Source organism: Balaenoptera musculus, chromosome 4, assembly GCF_009873245.2.
Source record: "Balaenoptera musculus isolate JJ_BM4_2016_0621 chromosome 4, mBalMus1.pri.v3, whole genome shotgun sequence".
Classification (NCBI taxonomy): domain Eukaryota; kingdom Metazoa; phylum Chordata; class Mammalia; order Artiodactyla; family Balaenopteridae; genus Balaenoptera; species Balaenoptera musculus.
Window position 1 is genome coordinate 31,200,070 of NC_045788.1, and position 21,532 is coordinate 31,221,601.

Here is a 21,532-nt window from a genome sequence, read left to right on the forward strand (position 1 = left end):
TTTTAGTATGAGGTGAGCAGGATTAGGTTCTAATTGAAGCAGATATATCTGCCTCAAAGCCAAGGAGGCCTGGATAAACAGACTGAGAAGGCTTTTATGTAAATTTCATATTCCGAAGGGTGTGGGTGCACAGGGGGATACATGTTACCTCCTTGGTTTCCCGTTTTAGAAAGCAGGGGGAAAATGTTGGGTGAGTCAAAATTTTTTTAAATTACAGTTGGGTTTCTTCATAAAACATATTAGCTAGGTGGTGTTGGAACAGGACTATGTAATTTGTGCTTCTGTAACACTTTCCTCCAGAAAACGTGTTTAGATTTTATTTTCTTTTAAAAAGGGAACCGATCTTTAAGTGCCTATTATATAGTAGCAAGCTCGGAGTTTTAAAGGTACTACCGAAGTGATTTCCTACAATGACGCCCATTTTACAGTTGAGGAAACTGAGGCTCAGGGAGACTTTGTAAATTTTCCAAGGTCACTTAGCTGATAAATAGCAGAACTGGGGTTTGAAGCTAGTTATTTTTGGCTCAAAGCCTATGTTCTTTTTGCCAGTTAACCCAGATACTAAAGGAGGTGAAGCTAAGCTGTATAATTCCTTCGATTCAGCTTTCAGCATTAAACTTAGATAGCAGATATACATCTTAGTCCTCAAATTCAGAGATCTAAAAAAATTCATTTTTAAAATGTTTATAAAGCAATTTTATCACAATTTCAGGCCTCTGTCCTGTTAGATGTTCTACTAATTTCTGCTGAAGTGCCCATTGTCCCAGACCAAGTGTTTCCTTAGGGTCTGCAAGTATTAGTGCTATTTGCTAATACATGTTTCGTATAAAAAACATACATATATATTTATATACACACACACACATACATTAGTATTTGCTAAATGTTATTATTTTACATGGGATGGTGGCTGATTTCATTTGATCTTGATGACCACTGAGTATTCTTACGTGTGTTTAAAGTACTTTTTAGGACAGACATGAAAATATTCCATGTACTCATTGAATTCATAAAACATATTTATCCGTTGTACAATGTTTTAATGGTTATCATGTTTTTGTTTTTGTTTTTTTAATAATTATTTATTTATTTATTTATTTTTGGCTGTGTTGGGTCTTCGTTTCTGCGCGAGGGCTTTCTCTAGTTGCGGCGAGCGGGGGCCACTCTTCATCGCGGTGCGTGGGCCTCTCACTATCGCAGCCTCTCTTTTTTTTTTCGCAGCCTCTCTTGTTGCGGAGCACAGGCTCCAGACGCGCAGGCTCAGCAGTTGTGGCTCACGGGCCCAGTTGCTCCGCGGCATGTGGGATCTTCCCAGACCAGGGCTCAAACCCGTGTACCCTGCATTGGCAGGCAGATTCTCAACCACTGCGCCACCAGGGAAGCCCATCATGTTTTAATTTATAGCTATTTCCATACCACACTTTGGCCTTGCTGATCCTTAGCACATCACGGCTACAGCCTGGGGCCCAGCCACTGAGGTCCAGTCCCTGGGGCTTTGTTCTAGAAAAGTTCTTCTTTGATCGTGCTTCTCGGAAAAGTACTCATCTCTCACCTCTAATTTTGGTCTCCACAATGGGTTTCGGCTTTTGAAAATAAAAGCCAGGAAGAGGATAACAGCAATACCTACCTCAAAAGTTTCTTGTGAAGATTAAATGAATTATCTATCAAGTACTTAATACAGTTCCAGACACGTCATACAGGCTCTGTAAATATTAGCTGTTATTATTATACATTATTTTAGAATATATTTACATATTTATTTTCCTCTAGTTTTATTTATATAATTTACAAAATACATAGTAAGATATAGAATAACTTATATAACTTGCGTATAATTGGTGGTGATATTGGTTTATGCCCCACAGGCACAGGAATTCTATTATTTCACACAATTCCCATCAAAAATGGAGGGAAAAGTACAATGAAGTTACAACTGTATGCACTGAATCATTCTTGCCAAGAGAGAACTTCCACTTTGTCCAGGCATCAATGAGAATTCCCATCTGATGATTGGAAGAATTTTCCAAAGACTAGCTTCTGGCTCTGTGTCTTTCAAATCTTGCTTCTCCTCCACATCCACATACCCACTACCATGTGCTGTAGGTCACTTTCGTCTCAGGATATGATCCCTGGTCCTGAGCTTTATTTCATGATGAATCAGCATAGTGGACAGAAGGAGCATTCCTAGAAGCCATCCCTACACTGGGATGATTATAAACCACCTAAAAAGATGCCACTGCATCCAAATTAAGTGTAATCCCAACTCAACTTCTCATTAGTCAGATCCAAAAAATTCCCACAGATACTTAATGCCCCCTGAAGCCTGGTCAAGAAGGGAAGCCTGGTCAGTCATCTTAATTAAGGTAAATATATCTTCCGCTTACAAACTTTCTAAAAATGTGACTGTGTTAACTCATTTTTAGGATCCCTCTAAAGATCTTCAAAGATGTCTGTGCAAGTGAGAGGCCCTGAAGCTTCAAGTTGGTTCATTTCATGGTAAATTACTTCACGAGTACGCAGTAGGATTATCCGTGTAAAGGACACAGGACAGTGCCTAACCCATTCAACAGATGTCAACCATTGCTGGCAGCTGAGGGCTGGTGAGGGTAGGAGAGCTCACCTGTGCTGACTTTTGTGCACATGCCCTCTCCAGCTTGCTCATCACTTCTCTGACTTGACTGAGCCCAAGGAAGCTGACCTCCGTGTTCCATCTTACACAGACTTCCTTGCCCCTGGCTTCCTGTTGCCTTTGGCCAGTGGGAGGCATCAGCGGGAGATCGATGAGTAGGAGGAAAAAGAGACTGGGATACTTATCATCCCCCTTCCCTGCTCCCCCGAATTTTCTTATGGTTCGGACCCCATCTGCGTCCAGCTGCAGCTCCTGATGGGTGGCTCTTCCTCCAGGACTACAGAGCTTGCTGGTTCCAATGACACCCCTTCTGCCCTTTGCTCTCATCAGGCTTAAACGTAGTAGAAGCTGCCTGCTGCTGTTAGTCCCTAGGTGAGGCACCTTACAAGGCACACTCCTTGTTCCCTTAACCTGTCCACACCCCTGAAACAAGTCCCTTCATTCAGTTCTTTCAGCCAGTCCTTCCGAGTGTGTGTTTCCCCAACTGATACATTGTTCTGACCCCAAATCCTTCACCTGGTGGTCATTTCTGGCAGCAGTACTTTTTCTTCCTCCTGGTATCCTGAGATAAAATGTGTTGTTGATTTTCTTCTTCTCAGAGTGAGCGCAAAGAAAATGTGTACCTAAAGCCATTTCCTCTTCTTGAGGTGCAGTCATCAAAGTGTCCGAGATCCACGTGTAACTTGGAGAGTTCTGCTTGTTGACCCAGCTGTTAATTTCCCCTGCGGGTGACACATCCCTCCGAGTATTTGGCCTCTCTTTAAAATTTCTAAGTCTCCATATGTGTTTATGTAACCACTTAGCTCTGTCCTATGTAGCTCTAGGGAAATTTGCTACACTCATTGGAAGTTGAATTGTCCCATCATATTACATAAGATGAAAGCCTGACCCCATTCAACTGCCAGAGCAACAGCGAGAGGAGACATTAAGTGAGAACTGATTTTCGGTCCGGAGATCCCTTTCCATTCATGAGTCCTTGAGGGTTTCTCCAAGGCTGCAGATTGCCATTTTTTGAAAGGAATATAGCTTTTCCTACCCCCAGGAGCTACTTAATCTGGGCATTAGAAATGTTTCCGAGAGTGGGGAGGAACACATGAAAAACTCACTGACGCCGTGTTTATCTTTTGTAAGAGAGAGGGAAAGGAATAAGCAGATACAGAACATTCTTACATTTTGTTCTTGACTCAGCTGCAGGTGAGATCCCAGAGACTCTGACTTTATTTATTTTTTGACAGTCGACCTGACCTTTATTTATTTTTATTTTTTTAATTTAATTAATTTATTTTTTTAAATTGTATTTTATATTGGACTATAGCTGATTTAAAATGTTGTGTTAGTTTCAGATGTACAGCAAAGTGATTCAGTTATACATATACATAAATATCTATTCTTTTTCAAATTCTTTTCCCATTTAGGTTATTACAGGTTACTGAGCAGAGTTCCCTGTGGTATATAGTAGGTCCTTGTTGGTTATCTATTTTAAATATAGTAGTGTGCATATGTCAATTCCAAACTCCCAACTTATCCTTCCCCCCGACCTTTCCCCTTTGGTAATCACAAGTTTGTTTTCTATGTCTGTGAGTCTGTTTCTGTTTTGTAAATAAGTTTATTTGTGTCATTTTTATTTTTAGATTTCTCATATAAGCGATATCATATGAGATTTGTCTTTCTCTGTCTGACTTACTTCACTTAGTATGATAATCTCCAGGTCTATCCATATTGCTGCAAATGGCATAATTTCATTCTTTTTAATGGCTGAGTAATATTCCATTGTGTATATACATACCACATCTTCTTTATCCATTCATCTGTTGATGGACATTTAGGTTGCTTCCATGGCAGAGAATCTGACTTTAGATGCCTACCAGACCAGGGATCTCTGTGACAAAACTGCCTTTGAAAAGTACTCCTTAGGCCCACGTCTTATCTGATGGTCATTGCCACCCATGAAGGAGTTTTACTCCCCAGATGTTCCCGGGAAGCTCACACCTGAATCTGGCCCAGTCTGAACTGTTGATCTCTTCTTTTATTCCTTCAGCCAATATTTGTTGAGTGCCTATGATGGGGGAGGCCCTGTTCAAGGTGCAAAAGATACTGCAGTGAACGTGACAGTGTCCTTACCCTCCCGAGGCTTACGTTCTAGTAGGAGAGGCAGAAAATAAACAAGTAGGCAACTGAATAACATATACAATATATTATCATTTTAGTTAGTGACAGGTATTCCAAGGTAGTATTGCAGAGTGAATTTATTATAACCAATAAATATCTCAATAATGTTGGTATGCAGAAAATAATGAACTAGCAAGGCTGAGGCTGCTATGCTTAAAAAGGCCGCTTGCCAGGTTGGTCCTTGGCTGGTATCTGGGAACTTGAATGGTAAACCGTTCTCTACACTGGTAGAAAACTGAGCGGTAAGAGTGGCTTACTTGCCTAAACTGTCTGAACAGCTGCTTTCCTTCTGGGAGTCTGGAATTTTGGTATGTGCTGGGCAGAAGATGTCTGTGTGACCAGCCCCCAGTAAAAACCCTGGCACTGAATCTTCAGTGAGCTTCCCTGGTAGACAACATTTCACATGTGATGTCACAATTTATTGTGGGAGGAACTAAGCACATCCTGTGTGACTCCATTGGGAGAGGCCTCTTGGAAGCCTATGCTGGTTTCCTCCAGATTTCCACCCATGTGCCTCTTCCCTTTGCTGATTGCTTTATATCCTTTCTCCATAATCAATCGCAGCCATGAATATGATTATTTGCTGAGTCCCGTGAATCCTAGTGAATCACCAAAACTGGGTGTGGTCTTGGGGACCTATGACACAGTTGGGAACTCCAGAATTTCTAGAACAAGGGGATTAAGAAGGCAAACCATTTGGAAGATGGTGGTGGGGTAGCTTAGGGCGCCACGTAAAAAACTAGTGTGGGTCTCGATAAAGCTGTTATTTAAAACAAATACAAAATGACAATTAAAAAAACTAGAGTAACACCTAAGGGATATTTAGAGGAAGCTAACAGCTCCTTGAATAAGAGACACCCTGATAGTGACATAACCTTAAAAAATTGTGGCCACACATATGTTCGCCCTCTGCGGATTAATAAGCTCCTTGAAACCAGAGTGTTACAAGGTCTTTGTACCTTCATACTCAGAGAAGGTCATTTTGTAGACTGATGAGATAAATGGATTTACAGACTTAAAAAAAAAAGTTTACAGAAACTCAGAGTTTAAGTGGAGGACCCATGATTACCTAACCAGCCAATGGCTGAAGAAAGTTTTTAAACCTCTCAATTTGTTTTAACTTTCCTCAGCAAAGTAGACTGGTTTTGAGGCTTAGCGGTGTCCTGTTATGTTTACATGGAGGTTAAAAAATAAAAAGGGGAGAAATTTCTGCTGAGTTATATCCTTGTAGCTTCTTGGAAACCACTGTCCATTTAATTGACAGAGACCTTAAAACAAAAAGGCCTGGACGTCGAGTAGTAGGTGGAGGCCATGGGTGGGAATGGGTGTGCATTTGTGGTACCAACAGGAGAGGTTTACGGGTGGGGCCCCAGGCCCAAATCCCAAGGCAGCTGGAGGGGAGGGGCTGGTTCCCCGGCAGGCTTCTTGGTTCCAGAGCTGGAGTTAACCTCTTCCTTCTTGCTTTGTTCCTCACTTTTCTTTGTAGTGCTTCTCTCTCTCTCTGTCTTTTCAGACTTCTCCCTCCCCCCCTTCTTTCTTTGTTTTCTCACTTTCTTTTGCTCCCTCTGTCCCTGACTCCTACTCCACCTCAGTCTTTGTCCCTTAACTTTTACTGCCTTCTCTCTGGCTCTTTCTTGATACCAGTCTTCTCAGTTCAAGTTTTAACCCGCCCCTTGGCGAGGCTCTGGACTCTGCTTCTGTCTTATGTCTTGAACTTCCCTGAAACATGGTCAGCTTACCCTGGATGAGAACGAGCGCCTTCAGTCAGCTGAAAATTGGAAAAAAACAATTGTAGTAAGAGCCTACTTGGGCCAAGTATTACCTTCCTCCTGTTGCTAAAACTTGGGGAATGTGTCAAAGATGATACCAAGAGTTCAGCTGAGGTTTCTTGAACATTTACTGCTTTAAAGATGACAGTGATCCATGCTTTTTCACTAGGTCTGTATTTTTAGCCATAGGATTTGCCACCCCTGAAGATAGTATTACCATGTGCTGTAGTAAACACGCTGCGTATCTGAGCATGTCCCTCAGGTGCTAGAGAAGATCACTCAGCCACTCAAACCACTGGCGTCACTGGGAATTACTGACCTCCAGCCCCAGCTGGGCCCTTGGGACCTTTCAGCATCCCCTGTGATGATTCTCAGCGAGCCCCTACTCCCCTTCCCACCCAGGGATTCTGACAGCCCTTCCAACCCAGAGTTCTCACATCAGCAGATGACCCTCCCTCTACTTGATCAAGAAAGTGATTAGACATCAACAGTTTGACCTTACAAACCTCCCTTTTCCCATAACTTTCTCCTCTCCACCATTCATGGGGATAAAGAGTTCCTTTTTTAGTTCAAAGCCAGCCCCTTCACCTGTATTCTTTGGTTTTTTTTAAAAAATAACTTCCTGTAAAGGCTCGTACTTGGGGTGCTGTCTGCTAGTTGTTGAACATTTCCACTTTTTTTCTTTTTTAATTTTATTTATTTATTTATTTTTAGCTGTGTTGGGTCTTCGTTTCTGTGCGAGGTCTTTCTCTAGTTGTGGTGAGCAGGGGCCACTCTTCATCGCGCTGCACGGGCCTCTCACTATCGCAGCCTCTCTTGTTGCGGAGCACAGGCTCCAGATGCGCAGGCTCAGTAGTTGTGGCTCACGGGCCCAGCTGCTCTGCGGCATGTGGGATCTTCCCAGACCAGGGCTCGAACCCGTGTCCCCTGCATTGGCAGGCAGATTCTCAACCACTGCGCCACCAGGGAAGCCCCACCTGTATTCTTGATCCATTTCCTCTCATCTCTGGCATTGTCTTCTATGCCTTATCATCTCTCCTACATATCACCAGTTGTTCTACTGGCTCTTTGCATACAATCCGTAAATATGCTCAAAGACTTCTTTTGGAAAGAAACGATCTCTTTTGACCCTTTCCACCTTCCAATGCCTCTGGCTGCTGCCCAGATCTTTCTAGTCAAGCTTCCCTTTCTAGTCAAGTTTCTGGAAAGAAGAAAATTCACTTGCTTTTCCATTTGCTCACCTCGCATTCAGTCCTCACATCCCTGAGATCTCACTTCCATCACCCATCCCTCTGTTGAAAATGATTCTGGCAAAGATCTCTCCTCTGGCAAAGATTTCGAATGGTCTTCATATTGACAAAACCAAGAGTCACTTTTAATCCTTATCTTATTAGACTTCTCTGTAGTACTTGATGCTATTGATCTTCTCATTCTTGAAATTTCTTGGCAACTAGAATATTTATCTCCTGGTTCCTTGCCATTTCTCTGACTGTGCTTCTTGATCTCTCTAGAGGGCTCCTCTTCCTTTACTCACCTTTTAAGCTGGGAATTAAAAACTCAAGTATCTACCAGGACCAGGGAAGTAATATAAATAAATGAAGCAAGTATATGAAACAGCAGCACCATAGTAATAATTAATGGGAGTTGACATTAGCCTTGCGTTAGAAAGACAGCAGGGAGCGGTGGGAGCTGTAAACAGTTGGAGAACATGTATCCCATTTAAAAAGGGAAGCAGCTACTCAGTTTTGGTAGAATGTTGCCGTGTGAAAATGCAAGTCCAGGGGGTCCAGAGCTCCTGACTTTAAGAGAATCTGGAAATTCTCATCTTCAGGTGAAATTTCCTGATTTTAAATGTTGGCCGCAGAACCAAAGAAAACATGCTGAACTTGTTTGTAAAATCTACCTTAAATATTGGTGTACCTCACAGTTGTGTTCTGGCCCCATGGCTATCTCTTTACATACTCTCCTTATACTGGCTCAACTATTCTCATGATTTTAACTCCCACCAAGGAACTGAAGCCCCTCATCTCCCAGTCTGGTCTCTCCTGTGACACTCAGGTACATAAACCCAATTACTTGTTGGACATTATAATTGCATGTTCAATAAGCAATTCAAGTTCCACATGTTCAAACTTGAACTCATCGTTCCCCAGACATCTCGCTACCCTCTCAGCTGGTTGTATCACCATCCGCCTAGCCATTCAATCCAGATTTCGGGGAGTTAATCTGAGTTTTTGTTGTTATTGTTATTCTCTGTCATTCACAGCTCTCCACAACCAAGGCCTGTCAATTGTATCCATTATATTGCTTGATCTGTCTAATCCTACTACCACTGTCTTCATTAAGGTCCTCAATATCTCTTGCTTAAATTATCACATTAGACTTTTAAGTACTCCCAACCCATTTGCCTGCCTCCAGATTAACCTTCTTGAAATCTATTTTTTATATTGAGACCAAAGTGATAAAGGCAAATTTGATCACTCTCTCATCTGCTTGAAACATTTTGAGAGCTCGCCAATGCCTACTGAGTCAAGCCCAAGGTGGAGAGTAAGGTTTTCGGTGACCTCACCCCTCCTTGTCTGGTCCTTGATGCTCTAGTACTTCCAAAGAGCCTGTAACTCCTCACATACACCAGCATGCTTTCTGCCTCCTTGACTTCACTCTTTCTGTCCTTGCTGTCTTCCCACATAGTTCCCAGTGCCCTCTAATTCTTACCCAATAGTCAAGATACTTCTCTTTCTGGGAACCCTTCCCTGAATTTCCAGTTTGGGCCAAGAGTCGCTCATCTGGGCCCCCATAAACACTGTGTTTATATGTTACAGTTCTTCCTGTATCACATTATAATGCTGTGTTTTTGTGTTGCAAGCTGTGCTAGGGTAGAAAGCATACCCTGATTCATTTGTATACTCTCCCCTGACTTTAGCATCCAGTACAATTCCTGGCACACGGCAATGACTCAATAAATATCGCTAAACTAAACTGACCTAACATCTCAGTTGGGGAAATGGAAGCAGCAATCATGGCACTTGGTAATGAGAAATTTCCCAGGGATCCGAATGAGGTGTAGAATTTAGCCCAAGACTTTGGAGAAAGAGGATTCAGGACAAGTTTCGTACATAATTTTAGTTGCGAAACCACAGGAAGAAAGCAGAGCTAAGTGGTAGTACACTGAAATCCCAGAAGATGGGGTTATAGCCTCATCAGACTAAAGAGATGAATGCAATCTTAGGCTAGAGTAGTTGTATCATGAGTGTCCAGTTTAGAGGAGGGAATAGTCCCGCTGTTCTTCATCCTGGTCAGCCTGCATCCTAAATGTGGTGTCCAGGTCTGGGTGTGTCATTCTTGCATGACCAACTGAGAGATGAAGACCAGCATGGTGAGGAGTCCCAAAGCCATGCCACTGAAGGGGAAGTTAAAGGACTGGGGGTGTTTGGTCTCAAAAAAAGAAAGTATTAGTGGCAACCTGAGAGAAGCATTGAAACATTGGAAGGACCCTCATTTGAGAAAGGGAAAATCTCTACCTCATGAGGCACCAGAGGATGAAACTGGGACAAATAAATGAGAGCTACAGGGAAGTATTGTAAATGACAATCCCATGTCAGGGGCAGTTGTCTAAGAATCAGGAGTATCCAGAAAGTAATGAACTTCTTCACCAGCAGTGAACAGCTCCCATCCCCAGGAAGGTCTGAGGAGATGCTAGCTAACCATCCAGCTGCCAAGGCAATTTCAGGAGTGCCTGCTGCTTTGGTGGCAGCCTGGACTACATGACCAGTAGATGACCTCCCAACACTAAGAGCCTAGAATTCTGTGAGACTAGAGAAACCATCTTTCTTTCCTAAAGGGAAGGTTACAGTTCTGATGTGAAGAAGTGGAGAAAACAGGAGCTGTCATTTGATTTCACCAGTTCAGAAACCATCATGGTACTCTGTCTTCCCCTGGAAAGATTTCACATTTGGCATTCTTGGTGCTCTCCAGTCACATCCTTCTATTTTCCTCAGACTTGGAGCTCTATCTACAATAGATCCTTCAATCACTCCCAATTCGCCTAATACCCAACCCCCTTCCTGTGTTGCTACATGAGTACAAGGAACTTCCCCAGGAACCAGGAATGATCCTGGAAGGCCACAGAAGTGGAGATGACCATCCTGTGACGAGAGAGTGGCTAATTCTGCATCAGTGCCTCTACTGGTCAGAACTTGGTTGGAGGAGTCTTTTTTTTTTTTTTTTAACATCTTTATTAGAGTATAATTGTTTTACAATGGTGTGTTAGTTTCTGCTATATAACAAAGTGAATCAGCTATATGTATACATATATCCCCATATCCCCTCCCTCTTTCATTTCCCTCCCGCCCTCCCTATCCCATCCCTCTAGGTGGACACAAGGCACCGAGCTGATCTCCCTGTGCTATGGAGGAGTCTTCTTAAAGGATATACCAGCATGTCCTTCTTCTAAGTTAAAACCCTCCATAGCAGGGGACTTCCCTGGCAGTCCAGTGATTAAGACTTCGCCTTCCAATGCAGGGGGTGCGGGTTCAATCCCTGGTCAGGGAGCTAAGATCCTGCATGCCTCATGGACAAAAAACCAAAACAGAAAACAGAAGCAACATTGTAACAAATTCAATAAATACTTTAAAAATGGTCTGCAAGAAAAAAATCTTAAAAACAAAAAAAGCCCTCCATAGGGGAAGGCGGTTTGGAGAGCCCCACTCTTAAGACTACAAGAAAAAGAAATAAAGTATAAACATAAGAGAACGTATGTCAGTTCAGCAGGATTTAGAGTTAGCCCCTCAGAAGTGATCCGGGATCTGGAGATAAAGTTCTATTACACCAGAGTTTGCTAGAACCTGGAGTCTGGCTAACTTCTTCATCGTTTGATTCCAGTTGTCCCTTCTCTGTTTTTTCTTGGAAAACTTATCTACCACTGGTGCCCTGCAGCTGGTCTTGTAGGGAAGGGAATCCCAAAGTTCCTGGACCCAACAGGGTCCAGGAGGAGAAGGAGCCTGAGACATGGCGCCAGGGGACTTCCTCGTAGAGGGGTGACTCCCCGAATGCTCTCCTTGCCTGGCTGGGATACTAGTCAGCCTCTTCTACCTGGTCGCTATGGACACTCCTGACTCCCTCATCCCATGGCCATCACCATCCTTGTGTCATCCATGTCCTCTGGCTGTGTTTCCTCTCTTAGGCCCTGAACTGCTGCTGGGGAAACTGGAAATCTGCAGACCTGAATCAGTACAAGTTTTATCATGCTACCAGCTGAGCCAGTTTTCTTCAGCCCTTACACATCCCCACAATGGCTGTTTCCAATCCAATCACTCAATATGGCCCCAATCCCCCTCCCAGAGGACCTCGCCTCCCTCTTTTTTTTTTTTTTTTTTTTTTAAAGAAATTCACGTTCTTTTATTTATTTATTTATGACTGTGTTGAGTCTTCGTTTCTGTGCGAGGACTTTCTCTAGTTGCGGCAAGTGGGGACCACTCTTCATCGCGGTGCGCGGGCCTCTCACCATCGCGGCCTCTCTTGTTGCGGAGCACAGGCTCCAGACGCGCAGGCTCAGTAATTGTGGCTCACGGGCCCAGTTGCTCCGTGGCATGTGGGATCTTCCCAGACCAGGGCTCGAACCCGTGTCCCCTGCATTGGCAGGCAGATTCTCAACCACTGCGCCACCAGGGAAGCCCCGCCTCCCTCTTTGATGAGGCTACTATATTTCAGCTGTCCCATCTACACTCACCTACCTTTCAGACCAATCCCTGTTTACAGAAGGGGTATATCTCTCAGTTCTAAGAATTCACTCTTCCCCTAACCTCTCGATTTTGACTCCTCCTGCCTTCTTGCCTTCTTAGACATCCTCCTCAGCTCTGACTTCAGTCCTCAAATCCAGTTCTGTATCTCTACTGGCCTATAGGACACATATGCTAAGTGTCATGGCATCACCAAGTCCCCTGACAACATGCCCCTAATGAAACTTACCTTCATCACAACCCTCCTCCAAGATCACCATCACCAACCCATTTCCTCATGTCCTCCTTCCCTCACAGCCATCTGGTCACCACAGAGGGATGAGTATGAGAGAAAGACCAGGAGCACCACAGAGATGCAGCCCCTCGTGGTCAAGCCTCTGAACAACTGGCAGCAGCTGCTTCCCTCCAGACTTCTAGGAATTGGACAAAAATTTAAAAGGTTAGTTTGAGCCGGCATAAGTTTGGTATTCTGTTACTTAACTAAAATGCATTCAAAACCGGTACGCCAATTCCAATCGACTTCAGAACCAGTGTTCTTTCTGGTATATCGCTCACTGAGACTTATCAGGAATTTAGAATAGCTCTTGGAATATGACCTGCATCAAATATTTGTTAAATGAATGAATGAATGACTAAATTCAACATCAAAACATTTTTTAAACATTGACCATTAGAAACCTCATGTGTAGGTTCAGAGTTTAATTTTATGTTTTCTGGAGAGCACCTAGGTGATTTCCAGTCTGCTAGATTTAAGTATAAATAATCTTACAGGATTTTTTTTCTTTATGAGTAGAGGCACTGGTGAATAAATTTTGATTAGACTAATACTTTCTTTTTCAAGGCAGCATGGTTGCAGCTACAATAGGTTAGGAATTTTCTGGTCTGTCACAGCGGATTGTTAGGATTGGGTCTAAACCCAGGGATTACTAATCAGCACTTATTTTCCTGGCCCTGGTTGTTAACTGCTCATTTGGCAAAATGCCAACATGGTTAATCGCGTCCTGGCTTCCTAAATCTCCATGTTTTCAACAAGAGCCTTCATTTCCTGGGCTAAACTGCTCCAAAGTGTTCGATAACTGAGGTATAAAGGATGAGTTTTCAGAGGGATGAGATTTCCTGACCAGGTGACCGGAAAAGTGTAGCTGTCAGTAGTATCTCACGTGTTCTAGTAGTCAGATTCTGATTACAAAAGGGAGGCATTGCCGGGAAATTTTAGGTTGAAAAAACTGAAATTTCCTGTTTCCCCAGTCACTTATTTCAGTGGTCATCAAACTCTGTTTCAGGGAGTCTATCAATGTTTGCGGTTGCTGCTGTTAATGGAAGCTAGTGAAACCAATGTCAAACTTTTGCATTCATCAAAAAATCCTGTTCTCGGGGACTTCCCTGGTGGTCCAGTGGTTAGGACTCTGCACTCTCACTGCTGAGGGCCCGGGTTCGATCCCTGGTCGGGGAACTAAGATCCCACAAGCCTCCAGGTGCAGCAAAAAAAAAAAAAAAAAAAAAAAAAAAAAAAATCCTGTTCTCCTTGGTTAACCTAATTACAAGGAAATGTAAATTTACATTTTAAAGTTTCCACTAATATATACTCCTTGACTGGTTTCATATATTAGAGTTCCACTGAGGTTTCATTTTTTTAAAATTATTATTTATTTATTTTTGGCTGTGTTGGGTCTTCGTTTCTGTACGAGGGCTTTCTCTAGGTGCAGCAAGTGGGGGCCACTCTTCATCGCGGTGCGCGGGCCTCTCACTGTCGCAGCCTCTCCCGTTGCAGAGCACAGGCTCCAGACGCGCAGGCTCAGTAGTTGTGGCTCACGGGCCTAGTTGCTCCGCGGCATGTGGGATCTTCCCAGACCAGGGCTCGAACCCGTGTCCCCTGCATTGACAGGCGGATTCTCAACCACTGCGCCACCAGGGAAGCCCGAGGTTTCAGTTTTTAACAAGAGCTCTTCTATTAAAAAGGTTGAAACGGCTGAGAGGTCAACATGGTGGAGGACGTTTGCTGGGGGGAAAAGCAATATTTCCTGCCTTAGAGAGAAATCTTAAGGGTTAAATGAAATCATCTGTGTGAGAACCACAGTGCTGCACGGCAGGAGGTGAGCGAGCGCGCGAAGCTTCATCTGCGGCTCCCCATGGCTCCCCATCACGCGCATTACCGCCTGAACCATTTCCCCCACCGTCGCCCTGTCCGTGGAAAAATTGTCTTCCACGGTCCCTGGTGCCCAAAATGTTGGGGACCACTGGTATAAAGGTTAGTAAAGTTTAGTGGAAGGGAGGGAGGAAGGGAGGAAGGAAGGAAAAAAGGAAAGAAGAAAGAGGGAAGGAAGGAAAAGAGGAGAGGCTTAATTAAAAGCAGGTGTGCTAGGTATCTTCGGGCTCTCTAGATGCACTTTTCAGTCTTCTCCACCCTACTCCCTATCGGGAGGCTGACCTATATGGACCTATTACCAGAGGTCCATTGCCTTGGCCTCCAGTGCATTTAGGCTAACAGGAAGCCCTGGTGGGACCCTAGAGGGTGGAATAAGGGGGAGGTCAGGGTATTTACTCCCGGGCTCTCCCTTAGGCTGTGTTTCTTCATCAAATGCCACTGCTCCTCTCAAGGCAGCCTCCTCCACACGCTCTCCTTCCGGGTTCTGATATCAGCGTTCCCTTGTCTCTTTGGGGCTGGGGAGGTATAATATTGTACTTTATAATAAGAAAAATATGTATATTTGTTCTTTGCTCCAATCCTGGCACATAGCTCCTAAAACCCTTGGAATTCCCTAAATGATGGGGGGGCGGGTCTTTTGTTAATGAGGCGACCTTTGGAAAGCCCCCAGATAACCAAAGAATGGAAACTGGTTGCCAGGGGAAACTACCATGTGATTGGAGGGTTGGAACTCCTGACCTCCAGGGAGAGGAGAGGAGCTGGAGAGTGAATTCAACCACCAATGGCCATTGATTTAATCAGTCGTGCCTACGTAATGAAGCCTCCATTAAAACGGACAAGGATGGGGTTTGGAGACCTTCCAGGTTGGTGAACCAGAATACTTCCATGTGCCACTGTGCCAGGCCCCAAACTCCATGAGGACAGAAGCTCCTTTGTTTAGGATCTTGCCCTATGTATCTCTTCATCTGGCTGTTGCACTGTACCCTTCAATATCTTTTGTAATAAGTCAGTAACCCTGAGTTCTGTGAGCCTCTCTAGCAAATTAACTGAGAAGGGGGTCGTGGGAACCTCTAATTTATAGCCAGTTGGTCAGTAGCACAGATAAAAATCTGGACTTCTGATTGGCATCCAAAGTGGAGGGCAGTCTTGTGGGGCTGAGCCCTTAAGTGGTGGGATCTGATTTCTTCTCCAGGTGGATAGTGTCAGAACTGGGTTAAATTGTAGGATGCCCAGCTGGTGTTGGAATTGCTTGGTGGTATGGGAGGAAAAAACCTCACACGTTAGAATTGGTATTAGAATCATTAGGTGGTAATAGCTCCATTGCTACTAATTCCAGGTTACTGCATTGACCTCTGTGGTTCCCCCGTGTCCTGCCCACACTTTTGTAAATAGATGCCTTGTAAGGGAACTCTTGAGGTATTATTCTAACTAAGGGTTACCATTTGTCCCTGTTGGACCCCGACTGATACAGTGAGTAGCTCCATATTCTTTGTTTGACACCCCCAAAACACTTACCCTTTCCCCCCATGTTCTGTATCTCCAGAGGCAGATCTCTGGAGACCTCAGGTTGGATTTGGCCAGTGGGAGCCACCATCAGGAGATCTGAGGGCTGGAGGAGAGACGATGGGTTATTTATTCCCTGCCAGGCTTTGACTTGGCAGTTGTGTTCTTCTACTTCAGACCATAGCTCCTGCCAGGCAGGCCCTCTCCCAGGGCTCAGCAATGACCAGGGCCATCACTTTGCCCTTCCAGCTCTATGGATGGTAATAGCTCCCTAGTGTGGCTCATTCCTGGGTCTTTCACCATTTCTGGTTGGTTTCCTTAACTCTGACCCATCTTCATGAAATAATTCTTTCCTTAAACTATCCTCATTTACTCCCGAGGTAATTGAGTGTGTCATTTATTCCCTGCCAGGACCCTGACTGCTATCGTGGATTTTAAGACTTATGCAGATTGGAGTTTTATTCACTGCAATGATTTATTTTTTTAAAAATTAATTAACTTATGGGTCTTCGTTGCTGCACGTGGCTTTCTCTAGTTGCGGCGAGCAGGGGCTACTCTTCGTTGCGGTGCGTGGGCTTCTCATCGCGGTGGCTTCTCTTGTTGCAGAGCAAGGGCTTTAGGCGCACGGGCTTCAGTAGTTGTGGCTCGCGGGCTCTAGAGCACAGGCTCAGTAGTTATGGCACACGGGCTTAGTTGCTTTGCGGCATGTGGGATCTTCCCGGACTGGGGCTTGAACCCGTGTCCCGTGCATTGCCAGGTGGATTCTCAACCACTGCCCCACCAGGGAAGCCCAATGACTCCTTTTTACAGAAGTCTTAGTAAAGCTCTGAGATTGTTTAAATTCAGACAAGTAGCAAAGACAAGGTTTTCCTTTTATTCCCCCTTCCTGTTTCAAGATAGTAAAGTTCATAGAGCAAGGAAAAACCAATACATTGATTGGTTCTTTGTCCAGCCCCAGGCAGGGCATGTAGTCGGGGAGGGAGCAAGATGACAGTACAGGGGTGTGAAAAACTGGCAACTGAAGAATCAGGAACCACATAATGAATTCAGAACATGTGGCGAACAGAACAGTAAATCTTCAACTATAGAATGTATTTATACTAAAGGACATCTCGTAGATTTAAGTTCCAAAGAAACATAACCAATGACATTTCACTCTTGAAAATTCAGTTAAGTCAACTACCTCCATGGAAGGGAGTATGAGTTTCTCAGTTTAGAACTTGGGAGGTAGGGGTGTGAGAAATAAAAAGGCATAACAAAGGGATACATCATGGCTCCGTGGTCCATGATTCCTAAGACATTGCAAGTGAGGAAATCTGTTCTGTATTTAATGAATTTCAGGTACTACCATCCTGTCTCTCCTGATCACCATCACTTGACAAGTTAATGGAATGCGACATTTATTGAAAGCCCACTCTGTACAAGGCACTGTACTAGGTATTGTGGATACAAAAATGAATGGACATGGCAGACGAATACACCGATGACTCCATATCAAAGCAGACTATGATACTTATACAAGGAAAGCTCTCGTAGTATAAACACGAGTGACTTGAGAGCATGGAAGGGGTCCTGTTGCATCCTTTTATCTAACATCAATTCCTCAGGCTGCAGTTAAAACCCAGTTCTGTCTCATTTCTAGAAAGAGATGGATAGCAGCTGTTTACTATCTTTCGTGTAATTGCATCTCAAAGGGTAATTTAATGATGACTTTACCTCTCCTCTCAGTGCTTCCTGCTAATTCGCCTTCATTATCCCAATGTGGACGTCCCAGGTCTTCTATCCTACGAGCATATTTCCTTGGCCCGCCCAGAGAGGCATCCAGAGCTTTGAGTTGGAGGTGCCCATGTTTCAGGACAATAGCCACAGTTCATTACAGCTCCCCATTGCAGTCTGGTCTTTTCACTTACCTACACATAGGAAACTGTAATATTTTTAGGCTCCCATTGGGCTAAATGGAAGAGATTATTTGTGGCTGAAGGCTAAGGGCTTAGGACTGTGATTGTCTCGGGTCCTGCCTGGTTACCCGAAGGTCTAAGAAGATCTGTTGAGCTTTCACTGCTCAGAGACTAGGAATTTCTGGCCTACGGAATGGAGTCCAAACACCTTAAGCTGTGTGGCAGGTAACACGTCCAGGCAGCAGTCTAACTGGGGGCCTTGTGACCTGGTTTTGTCCACCCTGGACATTAAACTCTTGACTGTCTGCTCAGCACAGACATCTGCATACAGAACCCTATACAGAAGGGTTCTTTAACCAGGGAATTTATGAAGATGGCAAGAGATTATGACTGAAGCCACACTCTGAAATGAGAACACTATAAAGTTTATTATACACAGTTATATGCAGCTAACCATAAAGAGGCTGTATAATGGGTTGTTTTATTTGTCTCTGGTTGATCTTTCCTAAGAAACTGGTAATAACCCTTAACAGAATTCCTCTGTGTGCTTCTCACTGTTTGATTCCCGGGGTACCTGTACAGTGATGCTCACTTTTTTATCTCAGGTTTTTATTACTTTTTTGCTGGTAGTTCTCAGCTTCTGAACATTAGCCACAGGAATGGTTGGTCTTAGGCAAATCTGTCTCTGGACCTCCTGGAATATGCAGTACCCCTACGGGATCGCATTATTTAGAGCTGTAATGGCGGAGGGTGAGGAAAGAGTGGCTTAAATTTTGGGGGGTGTAAAAGATTACTTCCTGTTCAGAGTGGGCTCTGAGAAGAAATCCCCCATTGCATAGATGGATGGTTGCCATGACACTTCCTGTCTAGCCCCTTCACCCATCCTCTCCTGGTGTTAACAGTCCAGACATCATTGCTCACTCACCAGTCAAGGCCTTCACCGTCTGGATGCCACTTATCTTTCCCTCTCTCTCCTGCACACCATGCATCCTGTTCTCCAGCCACAGCCACATTTTTAACTTTTCCTATGTACATTTTTCCTTTTCAGCCTCTGTGTTTCTTCTGTTAAACAACAACGACAAAAAAAAATCTTTCCCAATTTGACTTTCTGGTAAATATCCACTCATCGAGATCTGTGATTCCTTCCCCGCTCCCTGGTGGAGTAAGTTCATTCCCTCCTTTTAGTCTCATCTCATAATGTCCATACTTCCTCTTCCACAGTATTTATCATGTGGAGTTATAGTAATAGTTACTTATTTGTCTATCTCCTCCCCATCCCTGTGAGACTATTGACCCTTGAGGCTAGCAATGGTGTCTTATTCAGCTAGGTATTCACAATGTCCAGCACATAGCTCAGCATGGAGAAGATGCTTCCCAGATGTCAGCTGAGTGATTGTAGAGCAGGCAAGAGGTTCCAGCGACTCTGGTGAGACTCTTCCCTGCCTGGCAGAGGCAGAGACTCTAGTGGATGTATCAAGGTTCTTAAAATTTTCACCGTTGTTGATTCCATGCCTAGCTAACATCATGCATGCTTAGGGAATATCACATGATCATGATGATAGTTTTTGATAAAAGACGTGCAGTTTCCTCTGCTTGGAGCACTCTTCCCCATGCCCACCCCAGACCAGCCACGACTGCTTACTGAACTTCCTTAATCATCACACTATAAAATAATGCTCTGTTTATTGAACTGACTTCTCCCACTAAACTATAAATCCATGAAGACAGGGTGTATGTCAGTTATGTTCATCTCCGTTTCCTCAGTCTTACCAGAAGCCTAGTGTGTAATCCGTGTTAAATATTTTTTTGAATGAATGAATGAGTGGATGAATGAATGAAGTGAGTTATGCTTGTTGGCTCAGCCAGGGATCTTTAGTAAAATGGTAACTAAATATTACCCGATGGAGTTTCAACAATGTAGATCCAGCTCCTTTGAAAGTTAGCAGAGCAAAGCAGGTGAACAAGATAAATTTGGCAACGCTTTAGAACCTTGTAAGAGAGAAGACATTAAGTCAGTGTAGATTATTGTAGCAAACCCTGAAAAAAATTTCCCTGCTGACTTTTATACTTAAATGAGAGCTATTCTTACAATGATTTTAATGATTCATTTGTGTTGCATCACATACCTTAGTAGGCAGGAATATTTTTACTGTTTTACTCACCAGAATGTTTTCCCAAAGCAGCTTTTTCTGAGTAACAGAATAGCTTAGATGGTGCGATACTCAGTCCTTCACCACTCCATGATGATATTGTTGGAAGGGGAAAGTTTTTCTATCACTATGTCCCACAGAAGATGGTTTGCCTTTCATTTGGCAACAATCATTTCAGACTGGAAGGTTATGAATAGGCAATTCAGAGAAATAATACAAATGGCTGATGCATATCAGAAAAATATGCTTTATCGTTTTTTGCCTGATAGGCAAAAATTTTTAAGATTTCTGATAAATGGTATTATCAATATTTATACTATTGCAGCAGGCAAGATATGGGGAAATGGGCTCTCTCATGTCCTATGTGGAGGAGGCTGTAGCTCGATACAGGTTTTTTATGGAGACAAACTTTGAAAACATAAAGATTTAATCATAATTTAATGTGCATATTCTTTCACCCAGCAATTCCACTGTAAGAATCTGTCCTACTGATATAACCACATAAGATGGCTCCGTATATATATAAAAATATTTATTGTTGCAACTTTTTTTAAGGGAGGGCTATGTGACTTTGTGATTTAAGTGGAAAGAATGAAAGCTCTGTACATAGACAGGTTGGGCCAAAGATAAGAGCCTTGGGAGTCCTGCTAAGAAGTGTGGGCTTTCGCCTGAGAGCTATGGGGGGCCACAGGGAATTTGGGGGAGCATAATCCATAGAAAGAGGAGCCACTTTCTGGACAGCCTTAGCATTATCTTATAGCCAAAAGAAATATCGTCAACATCCGCACATTGACTACAGTGAAAATCTCCACTGAAACCACCCAAATATGTACCAAAGGGAATTCCGCTTAAAACATACAGCTAAACTTCTTAAAATCCTTTCCCCCATCTCTCTCTCATTTCTCACTTTATAGCAGCACAAATACCTTCATCCTTCTCTCTTTCTCACATATCATTCCCCCAGATTCTTCTAAATTCAATCAATTGTTCTTTAAATTTCCAAATGTTTGTGAGGTTTATTTTTTTGCTTTTAAAATATTCATTTTTACTTTATATAAATCTCTATGGTTTTATATTGATTATAAATATAATCAGTATCATTTTCGAGTGCAGTGATTTCTTTCTTCTACCTCATCTTTCCTTTGTCCTCTATTTTCACCCTCTGTATTAGTTTTCTATTGTGTAAGAAATTACTCCAAACTCAAAGGCTTAAAATAACACCCATTTATGATCTCCCGGTTTCTCTGGGTCAAGAATTTGGGCATGGCTTAGCTGGAGCCTCTGCTCAGGGTCTCGCAGGCTGCAGTTAAGGTGTCTTTGGGGTTGCAGTTTCATCTGAGGCTCGGCGTCCCCTTCTAAGCTCATGTGGTTGTTGGCAGAATTCATCCACTGGGGCTGTAGAACTCGTGGTGACCGACTTCTGCAAAGCCAGCATTTCTGATCTCCGGGAAGGCCTAAGCTCTCTTTTAAAGAGTTTACTTGATTAAATCAGGCTCATCCAGGACAATGTTTTTGATGAATTCAAAGTCA

The 21,532-nt window shown here is 43.5% G+C and overlaps 1 non-coding gene across 1 annotated transcript; it reads left to right on the top strand.

The window, feature by feature from the left end:
- Positions 1–13,685: 13,685 nt before the first annotated feature.
- TRNAE-CUC lies at positions 13,686–13,758 on the top strand. The gene has a single exon. It is a non-coding gene; the product is annotated as a tRNA-Glu (tRNA).
- The last annotated feature ends 7,774 nt before the right edge of the window (positions 13,759–21,532 follow it).